The sequence below is a fragment of the Lethenteron reissneri genome, unplaced genomic scaffold, assembly GCF_015708825.2.
Source record: "Lethenteron reissneri isolate LAM-NWPU_2019-01 unplaced genomic scaffold, ASM1570882v1 scaffold_1845, whole genome shotgun sequence".
Taxonomy (NCBI): Eukaryota; Metazoa; Chordata; class Hyperoartia; order Petromyzontiformes; family Petromyzontidae; genus Lethenteron; species Lethenteron reissneri.
Genome location: NW_026891603.1, coordinates 1 through 12,103, shown reverse-complemented (window position 1 = coordinate 12,103; position 12,103 = coordinate 1). Strand labels below are relative to the sequence as shown.

Sequence of the window (12,103 nt, the reverse complement as noted above, 5' to 3'; positions counted from 1 at the left end):
AATCGTCTCTCTCTGGCGAGACTTTGCGAGGAGCAGTTTGAAATCAAAGGTTTTCCCAGTACTGGCAGGTACATCAAGGATAAAAAAATGACTCGATTTGTAGTCTCAATGTCCAAGATTTCCGTGTAGGCTTCTATTTGTGCATCCATCAGCTTTGGTTAATTTTCCTAACTACATTTAAGAATCTGTAAAGCATAATAGCATATTTCCCGTAGGATCTCTTGAGCAAGGGTATGCAGGTTGTCCCTGTAGGGTGTTGGTAGTCTCATAGACGTGAGGTTCTCTGGAAGGAGGATGAGGGCCTGTTTGAAGATGACATCAGAAAAGTTGATGTCGAGGTTTGTATTTTGTCATTGAGCTCCGTGGAGGATGTCCTCACTCATGCCCTCTTTCTATTTTTGACTAAGTCCCATGGGGTTAGATGGGCTGCAAACTTGAAGATTCATACAGAGGAGCAATCTCAGTTGGAAAGGGGATTGACCAACATACGCTTCTGTAATAGGTATATGAAGATGGTGATCATGTGCAAGAATTGCACGAACATTGCAAGCTTCCCTGTATGTTTCACAAACAACTCCTTCCACTGTTTAGAGGTCTTGGAAAGATTTGTGCCCTTTGGCAAAATGGAGAAGCATTGGGATAAAGTAGCACTGCTGATTGTTGGAATGAACTGTGTAGACTCATCCTAAGGCATCCGATTCACCGTCAGCAGCACGTCGCTTCAATTTTATTTGAGCAGTCCATGTATAGTAGGAGGGACCTTAATGGTAGAGCATGTTGGCAGCAAATGGGTCACTTGGGCACAAAACCAAGAACGCCATAAGGGTGGTGATGTTAGGCATTTCCTTTGGAGATGTAGATGCATTGACCATTTTGGAGGTGAAGTGCCAAATGGACGACTGGGGGAACGGTAATGGATGGGGAAGCCTATAATTCAGCAAATGGCCTCATTGTTGCTGATGTACAGTGAGGGAAAAAATATTTTATCCCCTGCTGATTTTGTACGTTTGCCCACTGACAAAGAAATGATCAGTCTATAATTTTAATGGTAGGTTTATTTGAACAGTGAGAGACAGAATAATAAAATCCAAAAAAACGCATGTGAAAAATGTTATAAATTGATTTGTATTTTAATGAGGGAAATAAGTATTTGACCCCCTCTCAATCAGAAAGATTTCTGGCTCCCAGGTGTCTTTTATACAGGTAACGAGCTGAGATTAGGAGCACACTCTTAAAGGGAGTGCTCCTAATCTCAGCTTGTTACCTTTATAAAAGATACATGTTCACAGAAGAAATCAATCAGATTCCAAACTCTCCACCATGGCCAAGACCAAAGAGCTCTCCAAGGATGTCAGGGACAAGATTGTAGACCTACACTCTCCTCCAAGAGACACCCATAGAGTCACGAAGATTTACATAGAGATCCATAGTCACAACAATAACAACAACAACCGCCATTCGCCACTAAGTGGTGGTGACGTCACCACGACGCTTGTGCCAGGCCGTGTGCACCTTGAGGCCACGTGAAGTGTCGAACGCCCGCTGGCAGGAGGTCACGGGGCAGACCCAGGTGCCACGGGTCGACTGACTGAGATGACTGAGATGACTGGCTGATGCACCACCTGTGCCCTCTACTGTGCCAACTTGCTGTGCTTTAGCCACCCAGCGCTCCGCTCGTTGTTGTGAGCGTCGCTAATCCGCGCTCCGTTGTTGCTGGAGGGCGACTGCCTCCAACTGCCCAATAGCGTCCTTCACGAGCCTCTTCCACAGAGGCCGATACCAGCGGTAGCTGGTACCGGTCTTCAGCAAGTCCACTCAGCTCCACATCCTCCAGTCATGCATCAGTCCATCTCTAATCCAGCCCATTTCTTGCCCTTTTAGCCCTCTAACTGGACAAACAGAAGCAGCTTGGGCATGCGGTGGTGGGGCATGAGGGCTACATGACCCAGCGAATGCAGCGTTGCCTGCTGGAGGAGCTAATTGATGGGACTGTGTCCAGATCTTTCAAGGATTTGTGAGCCCCTCACACAATCCAGCCTGGTTAAACCCAGGATGGATTGTAGAGAGGCCAGCCTAAATGTTTCAAACCAGCGCAGATGTTCCATGACAGGGGTCCACATTTCACAAGTGTAGACAGCCGATTAATATATAATGCTGCCTGACTGATTCAGAGTGAGACCTCTGCTGTCAAACCGGAGCTCTCTCCACTTCCCACTCTCTACACTCCATTGTATATACACACTTGCACACACTTGCACACTTGTAGCCTACACAGAATATGAGGTCAAGTGCGCACCTATGAAGAACGGCACTGCACACAAGGGAGGTGGTGTGACCAGAGCCATGGCCGGCTGCCTTCGTCTCCCCCGTGCTGACGTTCACTACATGCCACACCAGGTTCTCGTATTCATCTGAATCTAAGTAAGTTGGTACATTTGTAAATGCGCAACTATTATAAGCCAGGTGATCACGAGAAGCGCACAGGAAGATGGGAAATCGGTTCTGATGTTTGCTGTTGCCATTCTTAACCGTGAGATTGACTCGAACTCGGGTCGCCAGGTCCGGAACGTGGTGCGCTATCCTCTATGTGAGCGCCAATGCCTCATCAGTTTTTCTGTCGTAGTTGTTGCCCCTGCTGCTCGCACCCGTCGCCCTCATCATCGTCCTCCCCGTCGTCGTCGTTGCCGCACAGCGACCCGGCGTCCCGTCTGGCGGCCGCCCGCAGCGGACATCCCCATACTTCCAGACCCTCGCCGTGGCCGACTTACAGTGCCAGCGCCCCGAGCCGGCCTCCCTGAGCTCGCGGGAGGATCTCGACCACTGGTAAAATGGTCATGGCCAGCCTAAGTTCGAGTGCGCGGCCTCCCTTCTTACAGTTGGCCCAACTCCGAATTGGAGCTGGAGCAAACATCCCCAAGTCAGCAGCCTCTCACCACCGGTGTGACAGTTCAGAACTGGTTTCTACTGCATTGCACACAATACCTGCTTGACGACTCGATGTGTGATCACGGCCACGATGTACCACTCCGCTACTCCTTACGCAATCATCTGGCTCGATCACCTCTATCCAATCAGAGCGGTCTACATCAGCCGCTTGTACTGCCATCCACGCGCCCACCACTCGCTCTGCCTGTCGATTATCTTCAACCCAATGGCTTTGAATACACCACACAATCTCATTGACTCTGGGAGAGTAAGCAGGCCTGGGCTTAGTGCTTAGATGGGAGACTCCCTGGGAATACCGGGTGTTGTGGGCTTAGGCCACCAGATGACTAGTCGAAGGCGTGCATCGATAGATTCTTGATTCCATCTATCCGTATCATTGAGGTGCATCCTTGTCATATGCATGGCGTTCTACTTGGTACCGTTTCTTCCCACATGCACCACTCCATTCAATTGGCCAAACATTCCAATTTAGCGGGAGCCTCCTGATAATGTCTTAAGACTCAGTAGGGCTCTCCTGGGTAAACAGAAGGCAGCTTTCACATTTTGTTATTATCGGTCACCCTTTAACCCTTGTCTCTACACACCAACCTGCAACATGTTCAGAACTCATCCAGCTGACTGTTCATCAACCCACCCTGGCCACCTGCTTCCCATCAGCTGTTCCCTCACTTGGCCATTCGTCCGAATGGAGGCAAGGGTTGGTCACTGGGGAGACAGAGTGAGCCGGGCCTAGTTCTGGCCACCCACTCCGTGCTGGCCACTTCACCCCCTCATGTGCCGTCCCGGCCTTAACAGATGTTCGCTCGCAACATTTGCCCCGGCGGTCTCTTGAGGCGATGGGAGGGATCTCTGTCCTCTTGAGTTGGTGACCGAGCAATTGTTTGAGTGACGCGGATCTCTGCCCACATGTCGCCACCACAGAGCGCGGGTCGCATGGCCCAAGACTCGGGCGAGCTCAGCCTCACGGTCGCGCACGGGGAGCCAGAAGGAAACCCCAATGAGGACGTGGAACGTATCGGCGACGTCCTCTTTGGAACAAATGCCCTCCACCTCCACTCCCATCACTTCTCAGTTTCCTCATTCCGAGTGTGGCAATATCTGACAACCCCTGTGTTTTCACTGTCCCCAATTAGACTGTCAAGAAACTCTCGGCATCCTCTTGAGCGAGTGGAAGCAGCCCCATGAGATGTGGTCTTGGTCGTGAAGTCTGTTGCGCTGACGCTAACGACGGCAGTATCGTGCTTTTATTCTGCCCTCGGCTTCTTGTGGTGCTCACAAGGGGCCGGCATTCCACCCCACTCCCTCCCCAGCAACTCAACTACTCTCATTGCGAGGCCACTATTCGATTCCGGATCATATAATTTGTATGGTCTTGTTATCATTCGTATTGTTTCTCAATTATTCTCCGTTTAATGATGAAATGTAATAACTTATTACGTTTTGTGTGCTCTGTTAGCTGCGGTCTCGCGTGGTAGGGGTGGCTAGCAAACCAACCTGCCACACCAGTGTCACATTAACCATCACCACCATGGGCCTAAATGTCAAATATATTGAACGTTTGGAAATAATAACTTCTCACGCATGCAACTTGGCGCTTTTATCAGGTGCGTATCGCGTGGCGTGATTAACAATCGTGCAGTTAGGGTCGAAGCTAGTTTTGTTTTGTTTATTGGTCTGGTCGGCCCAAGTGCGTGTCGAGTCCGGGCTCTGCTCGGTTCAGGGTACTGCTGGTGCCACCACGCTTGTGACGCTGGCACTGGTGTCTCTCCGCAGCTTGAGCGAGCGCTACGAGGAGGAGATGGCAGTGCGAGCCGAGGCTCTAGTCAACTCCGGCAGGCGGCTGGTACAGAGGTACGAGCAGGAGAAGAGCCGTCTCGCCGACGGGCTGCTCCACCCACGCTTGCACGGATGGCCGGATGACGTCGCGGCCACCGAACGGCCAAACCACCAACCCGACGGACGACCCCCACCTGACCGCCAGCCCATGGGTACCCCCACCGAGTAAATGACCCAACACGCATCATCCTGACACACTGACCAAATAACTTACAGACTGATAACTCGCCACCCCATCCTATGACCCAATAAAATACTTTCGCAACAATATATATGAACCCGACACCCGACTTGCCCACCCTCTGACTCTATAAGACACCGAGGCCAATACAATACACCGACTTGGTGAAACTCTGACCCATCAATCGACCCATTTGACTTCGAGCCTATCCACCGGATCACCAGCTGACCTACTGATCCAATAAACACTCTAACCTGGTAACTTACTGCCAAAATACTGATCCACCAAATGACCCTATAACCTTGCCAGCTAGGCTCAGACTCACGACCAGCTGATCTAATAATCCAAAAACCCACTGTCCCACCAGGCTATCCCCGCTATGAAGGAGGGACCGGCATTATAAATTAATGTTGTGTTTTTGTTCCGCGTTTAGGCACCACTGCCATTACTTGGCCATAAACGTGTTTAAACCCAGGAGTGTCTGTGCACTCATCTTTCCCAAATGGAAGCTGCTCGTGGTGGAGGCAACATGTCACGTCTGGCAACGCAAAACTAGTTTAGCACCAATGGATTTGACTAAAACCACTCGTGCACAAGACCAGTTGAAAAATTATCCTGACATTTATAAATTAATACACACCGTGAGGAGGGTAGTTCCTTAAACAGCATGCTCGAAGTGGTCGAGTGACACGGACGTATGTTCTCCTGTACGTGCATTCCACTTAGTTATGTTCTTCTGTAAACGAGGGCTACTCCTAGGAAAATGTGCACAACGCACGCTGCGCTCCCACGGTTTCATCTTTACAATGAACTGCGCTTTCCATGTCACAGCGATCTGCAGGTTCTGCGCTTGTTTAGCTTGAGCTGTAGTCATCGCCGCGATGCCGCGAGGGAGTCTGCTGAGTGAGCTCCTGCGCCCCATTATCAATCGAAGGCTCGCGTTGCCGAGCCACGTGTCGCCAGGCTCGATCGGAACACGACGGTGGCTGGGAGGGCTCGGCGGGTTGTTTAAAGTTCTTGGGAGACACCGCAATGGGGGATCAACGTAGGCTCGGAATGAACTTAGCAAAATTATATCACTTGAGAGAGAAGGCTGCAGATGTGTGCGTTGTCTGGTTACCAGCTTTTGTTGAACACTTGGGTGTCACGTGGTGCATTTTATCATTCTCGCGACAGACTGCAAAGGCTGAAGTGGAATTCCTCACACATCCGACACGACAATATACGCACAGACACACGTAAACTTTACCCCCTGTATTTCCAATATTCCTATAACCGTGCTCGATTCAAGACACTTATTATCTCTTAATCGGTGACACCTTTAATAGTCATGTTTTTTGCTGGCTGTTTTGTGTGTGTGGGTCTTTGGGGCTGTCTGATGAACAAAAATAAAATTAGTTCCTTGGGTGTTATCCCCTCCATATACGTAGGCTTTGTTCGGGCACTCCAGTTTCCTGCCACACACGACGACCAATTCAGCTCCTGCCCTCAGGACCCTCTTGGAAATGCAGCTTGAGACCACCAATCACTGCACCGCCACTCCCCAAATGCAGGATACTGCAGCATGCGTCAAAAATAAAATCCATTCCAGTCATTCTCAGCACAACAACGGATGAAGGCCCCTCCCGTACATCGCGTTAACAATGGGGGTCATTTGATCATATTTCACCACGCTGGTAAGTGCGAGCGCAAAATTATTCCCGGTGTAAGCGATCCGGAGCGTTCCGGCTGAAAGTAAACATTGAGCGTCGCGATGGAGAGAAAGAGCAGTCTAATCACGAGAGAAGAAGGCGCGATGAAGGGACCACTCCTCCCCCTTGTAGCAAGCCACCCTCCCTTATCACGCCTCTTGATACTTCTCCACTGTCTATCAATGCTCACAACACGCTCGATTTTTTTCCTTGTTTTTTTTTTATTCTCGTCGATTCTTTTGCATGGAAGCCCCCGTTTCAGCGAGGCCGGTGCTCTCCTCCATCCCGTAGGCATCCATCCCCCTCCCTGCGCTCCTCTCCTACAATGCTCCGTCTCCTCACAAGTTGCCAAGTTCTCCATTCAGTGGCCACACTTCCCCTACAAGGTGACCCTGGCAGCGCGGACCTGGGAAGCTGCGATCCTCCGTGAACGCACCAGCGCTTTCCTTCAGCATCTTCCTCGGGAGGCTTGCTGGGGTCCGGAGCTCCGAGAAGGTGGGAGGGGGGTCTCAGGCGGCGTGGACCGGGTCTTCACGAACCGGCTACCCTTATGCCGCCCCCTGCTGGCGTGGGGTGGCGACGCCTGTTCATCACCCAAATTCGGAGGCCTCATTCCCCGCCGTTCTGGCCTTAGTGACGGAATATGGAGGTGCTTTGGGATACAAATTAAATGTAACTAAATCGGACTTGATGTCCCAAATAAGTTCTCAAGAATTTAGTTTTCAATCTAGATGATTTAAAAGTGTATAGCTCCAGTGGCTTCCTAATATCGGAAGCACATCTGAAAGCGTGTGATGTGCTGGGGCCAGAGCACAAATAATCATCCCCATGCAACAGGGCCACCATGATGCAGTCCACCATGCAACATGGCTACCATTAAGTCCCCCATACAACACTGCCAACATGAAGTCCCCCATGCAACTTGGCCACCTAGATATCACTCATGTATCATGGCCGCTATGAAATCTTCAATGCATCATGGCCACTGTGACATCCACCATGCAACATGGCCATCGGGATGTTCCACCATTCACCATGGCCCTCTGTGACATCCCTCATTCCTGTTCTTACCTTGCGGTGATTTGATGCAGATGGAGGCGGTGCCCTCTGAGGACAGCGCCCTCCACGTGGTACAAAATTCGCCCTTATTCCTCGCCTCTCCAGATTAGCTCATCTACACACACACAAAGACAAAGGTCCACCACATAGGCTTTAGCAAGATGTGGGGGAAAGTGCAAGCGGCGAGCACTGAGCCAGGATCTCTGAGATCCTGGGCTCCACATTCAGGAGGGTCCTGCTGAGATGTCAGTTCTCAGCGTTCGGATATTTGGCCAATGTCAGATGTCACACTTGGATTAACAATGAGACACGTGTGTATTTAAAGGACACACGCAGGTTAATGGCATCCTTCAAACTGTTAAGAGAAGTAGGGCTGGGCCAGGACATGCCACGGCCACGAGGAACAACGATGGCTGATGGTCGAGAACAATAACGGAGGTGCAGCCAAGTATCGGAACACGTCTGAGAGGACGGCTGCTAGAAAGATGGAGCGACAAAATCGGTTCTTGGTGGATTATTCCATCGCAGGATCGTGAGGGGTAGCAGGGTCTCAAGGAAGGAGGCCTTCATCCAGTAGTGGATAGATAAAAGTACAGTAGATTATTAAAACGTAGAAAGGCAGGTACACAGAGAGGATCTTGGGGAGATACTCTGATAGATGCACACACACTCAGGCAGCCAAGCAGATGCACACTTAGGTGTATGGATAGGTGACAGCTACACGCGGAGTGGAGAGCACACGTCCATTAATACTTCACCACACGAGTCGAAGAGCCACACGTACCTCCATGGTGGCCAATTGCAGAGCAGGGTGCACAGAACTAACAGCGTCTCTCGCGCAGTCCAGGTCTCTGCGTGCGAAGCAGGAGACGAAGCCGAGGATCACATAGAGTCGAGGGGGTGTGACGGCACCCACATCTCAACACGAGTCAAGTCACAATGCGGACTCACACCATGAACCCACATCATCAACACAGACTCACATCGTCACCAATCACTCACAACACGAAACACAAAAACAACAACCGACATTCGCCACTAAGTAGCGATGATGTCACCACGGCGCCTGTGCCAGGCCAGGTGCACTTTCAGGCCACGCGAAGTGTCGAAGGCTCGCTGACAAGACGTCACGGGACAGACCCAGGTTCCAAAGGTTGGCTGAGATGCTTGGTAGATACACCAGCTGTATGCCCAACTGTGCAAACTTGCCGAATTTTATCCGCCACTCGTTGTGAGCGTCACTCCTCTGCCCTCAGTTGTTGTTGGAGGCAGACTGCCTCCAACTGTCCAGTAGCCTCCTTCATGAGCTTCCTCGTGAAGGATGAGATTTACACCACTGGTACCAGTCTTTCACAAGTCCACTCAACTCAACATCCTCCCATACAGCATCAGTCCATATTTTCGACAGCCCATGTCGTGGCCGTTTAGCCCCCTTTATGCGGCCAAAAAGAAACTGCTTGGGTATGCGGGCTGCAAGACCCAGCCAACGCAGCCTTGCCTGCCGGAGGCGCTTACTGGTGGGAATGTGTCCAGATCCTTCAAGGATCTGTGAGCTCCTCACACAATCCAGCTAGGTTAAACCCAGGATGGATCGTTGGAACCACCACCGAAACCACCACCAACACCACTAACACCATAAACATCACCACCAACATCACCAGTACCACCACCAACAAGAATATCACCATCATCAACACCGTCACCAGCACCACCAACAACACCAACAGCACCACCACCAACAACACCAATAGCACCACCATCAACACCACCATCAACACCAACAACACCACCATCAACACCACCACCATCAACACCACCAACAACACCACCACCACGAACAACAAAGATAAAGATCCCCCTTATAGCTGAAATAAACTGTTGGGGCAAGTGCTGTTAGCCAGCATCACCTATGAAGGCCGGAACAGCACACGAGGGCGTGGGTGGCCAACACCGCGCCTTTGTCTCCGAGTGGCGATATTTACACACCACACTAGGTACTCATTTGAGGCTGAGTCGACCTAGGGGAGGCCCAGGACCGGTTCATATAATCGTCACTGGTGTTGACAGCGCGTTAACCACTCCACACACACACAGACTCACACACGGATACAAACACACACGGACTCGCACAAACACAGACTCACACCACACACACAGACTCACACCACCGCACCACCCACCCACAGCGAGGATCCACTCCTCACCTTCGCCAGAGTCTCTCCCCGCCTCTCTCACGGACAAACTGCCAGGGGGAAGCGCGTGGCTCGAGACGAGGGGGCGGTACCAGGTGACCACGCCCACCGAGACGTGGAGCCCCGCCCCCTCACCCGAGCCCCCCCCATGCCCACCCCCTCGCCCCGCCCCCTCTCCCCCCTCGCCCCGCCCCCTCTCCCCCGCCCCTCCCCCCGCCGAGGCCGGGGCGAGTGGAGGCAGCGCTGTGCATTGTGGGTGGCGAGCGGCTGTTTTGGATTCCCGCTCGCGGCCACCGTCGCTGCTGAAGCGGCGGCTCGCTGGCTGGTCCTCCTCTACATCGACTCAGCCCGAACAAGGTGAGAACCTTGCACCGTGTGGACACATCAGCAGTGGCGGTGGTGGAGAGGGGAGGCAGAGGAGGCGCCTGGCTCACAGCCGTTACGCTCTGGGCGCCTGCTGAGTTCACGGCGCTGCTCCAAGCAGAGCGCGGCCTGCTGCTGCTGCTATTGAGGAGAGGCACTGCCAGATTGTGGCTGATGGGATGAGTTACATTTAGTTGTTTTGTATCTGGAGGGACGGAGTTGTTGTCGTGGCAGCAATGGCCTCCACTAGAGGCCGCGATGTGGGGTATTTGGTCTACTCTTCCACGCTGGTCCAAACCCGTTGGAGCGAGGTGGGTGTACCCACAACTTTACCCTCCACACGCGGGGGGCGTCAGCTCACTGCACTTGCAATGCAGAGGTGCAGGTTCGAGTCCATTTCACACTCAGCCATTCACCCACCCACTCACCCACCCACAGAGGGATAAAGACCCTTTATGCAGTGGTTGTGTAGTATCTGCATCAATGTTTTTGTTGTTTAGTTATGGTGGTTGTTGTTGTGGTTGCGGTTATAATCTTGGCTTTAGTTTTGGTTGTATAGGTGGTTGTAGTGTTGGTTGTAATTGTGGTTGCTCTGGTTGTGGTGCTTTTGGTGTTTTTGGTTGTGGTTATGATTGTGGTTGAGAAGGTTGTGGTTATATGTGGTTATAACTTGATTTGAAGCTTTGGTGACTGCAGGAATTACTCTCTGGTTCTTTCTGTAAAGTCACGTAGAAAGAAAATAAATTAAATAATAGAGTACGACGTTGCGATTGCAACACAAGCAACCGTCATCAGGTAGAATAAAATTTTAGAGAGAGACAAAACACAGACACGGAGACACACAGACGGACACACAAGCAGAGAGATGGTGGTGGTGGGGGTGGTGGGGGTGGTGGTGGGGGTGGTGGTGGCGGTAGTGGGGGCGGTGGTGGCGGTGGTGGTGGCGGTGGGGGCGGTGATGGTGATGGTGGGGGTGGTGGTGGTGGTGGTGATGGTGGTGGTAATGATGGTAATGATGGAGATGGTGGTGGTGATGGTGGTGATGGTGCTGCTGCTAATCATGATGATGCTGTTGGCTCCAGGTCCCACCACCGATGGGCGCTGCCGGTGCGTCGTCTCTGGTTGACGCTGCTCAGCAAGGAGCAGCTTCACTCCACGTTCCTGCGCTACTCACTCACTCACCCACTCACTCACCCACTCACCCACTCCCTCACCCACTCACTCACGGACCCACTCACTCACTCAGCCACTCACTCACCCACTCACTCACTCACCCACTCACTCACTCACTCACCAGCTTCACTCCACGTTCCTGCGCTACTCACTCACTCACCCACTCACTCACTCACCAGCTTCACTCCACGTTCCTGCGCTACTCACTCACTCACTCACCCACTCACTCACTCACCCACTCACTCACCCACTCACTCACTCACCAGCTTCACTCCACGTTCCTGCGCTACTCACTCACCCACTCATTCACTCACCCACTTACTCACTCACCAGCTGCACTCCACGTTCCTGCGCTACTCACTCACTCACCCACTCACTCACTCGCTCACCCACTCACTCACCAGCTTCACTCCACGTTCCTGCGCTACTCATTCACTCGCAGGCGGCCACAGCACGAGGTGAGCTCACTCACTCACCCACACACCCGCACACTCATCCACTCGCTCGCTCACCCACTCACTCGCTCAACCACTCGCTCGCTCACTCACTTGCTCACTCACCCACTCACTCACCCACTCACTCACCCACTCACTCAGCCAATCACTCGCTCGCTCGCTCACCCACTCACTCGCTCAGCCACTCGCTCGCTCACTCATTGATCA

At 52.2% G+C, this 12,103-nt stretch overlaps 1 long non-coding RNA gene across 3 annotated transcripts; it reads right to left on the bottom strand.

Annotated features, from left to right (window-relative positions):
- Positions 1–6,879: 6,879 nt before the first annotated feature.
- On the bottom strand, positions 6,880–9,956 carry LOC133339348 (uncharacterized). Of its 3 annotated transcripts, none has more exons than XR_009754713.1 (4): positions 9,894–9,956; positions 8,498–8,564; positions 7,726–7,828; positions 6,880–7,306 (listed from the first exon to the last, which is right to left on the bottom strand). It is a non-coding gene; the product is annotated as an uncharacterized LOC133339348 (long non-coding RNA). The 3 variants fall into 3 exon arrangements; XR_009754712.1 differs by having other exon boundaries at positions 6,880–7,237; XR_009754714.1 differs by having other exon boundaries at positions 6,880–7,126.
- Positions 9,957–12,103: the final 2,147 nt, after the last annotated feature.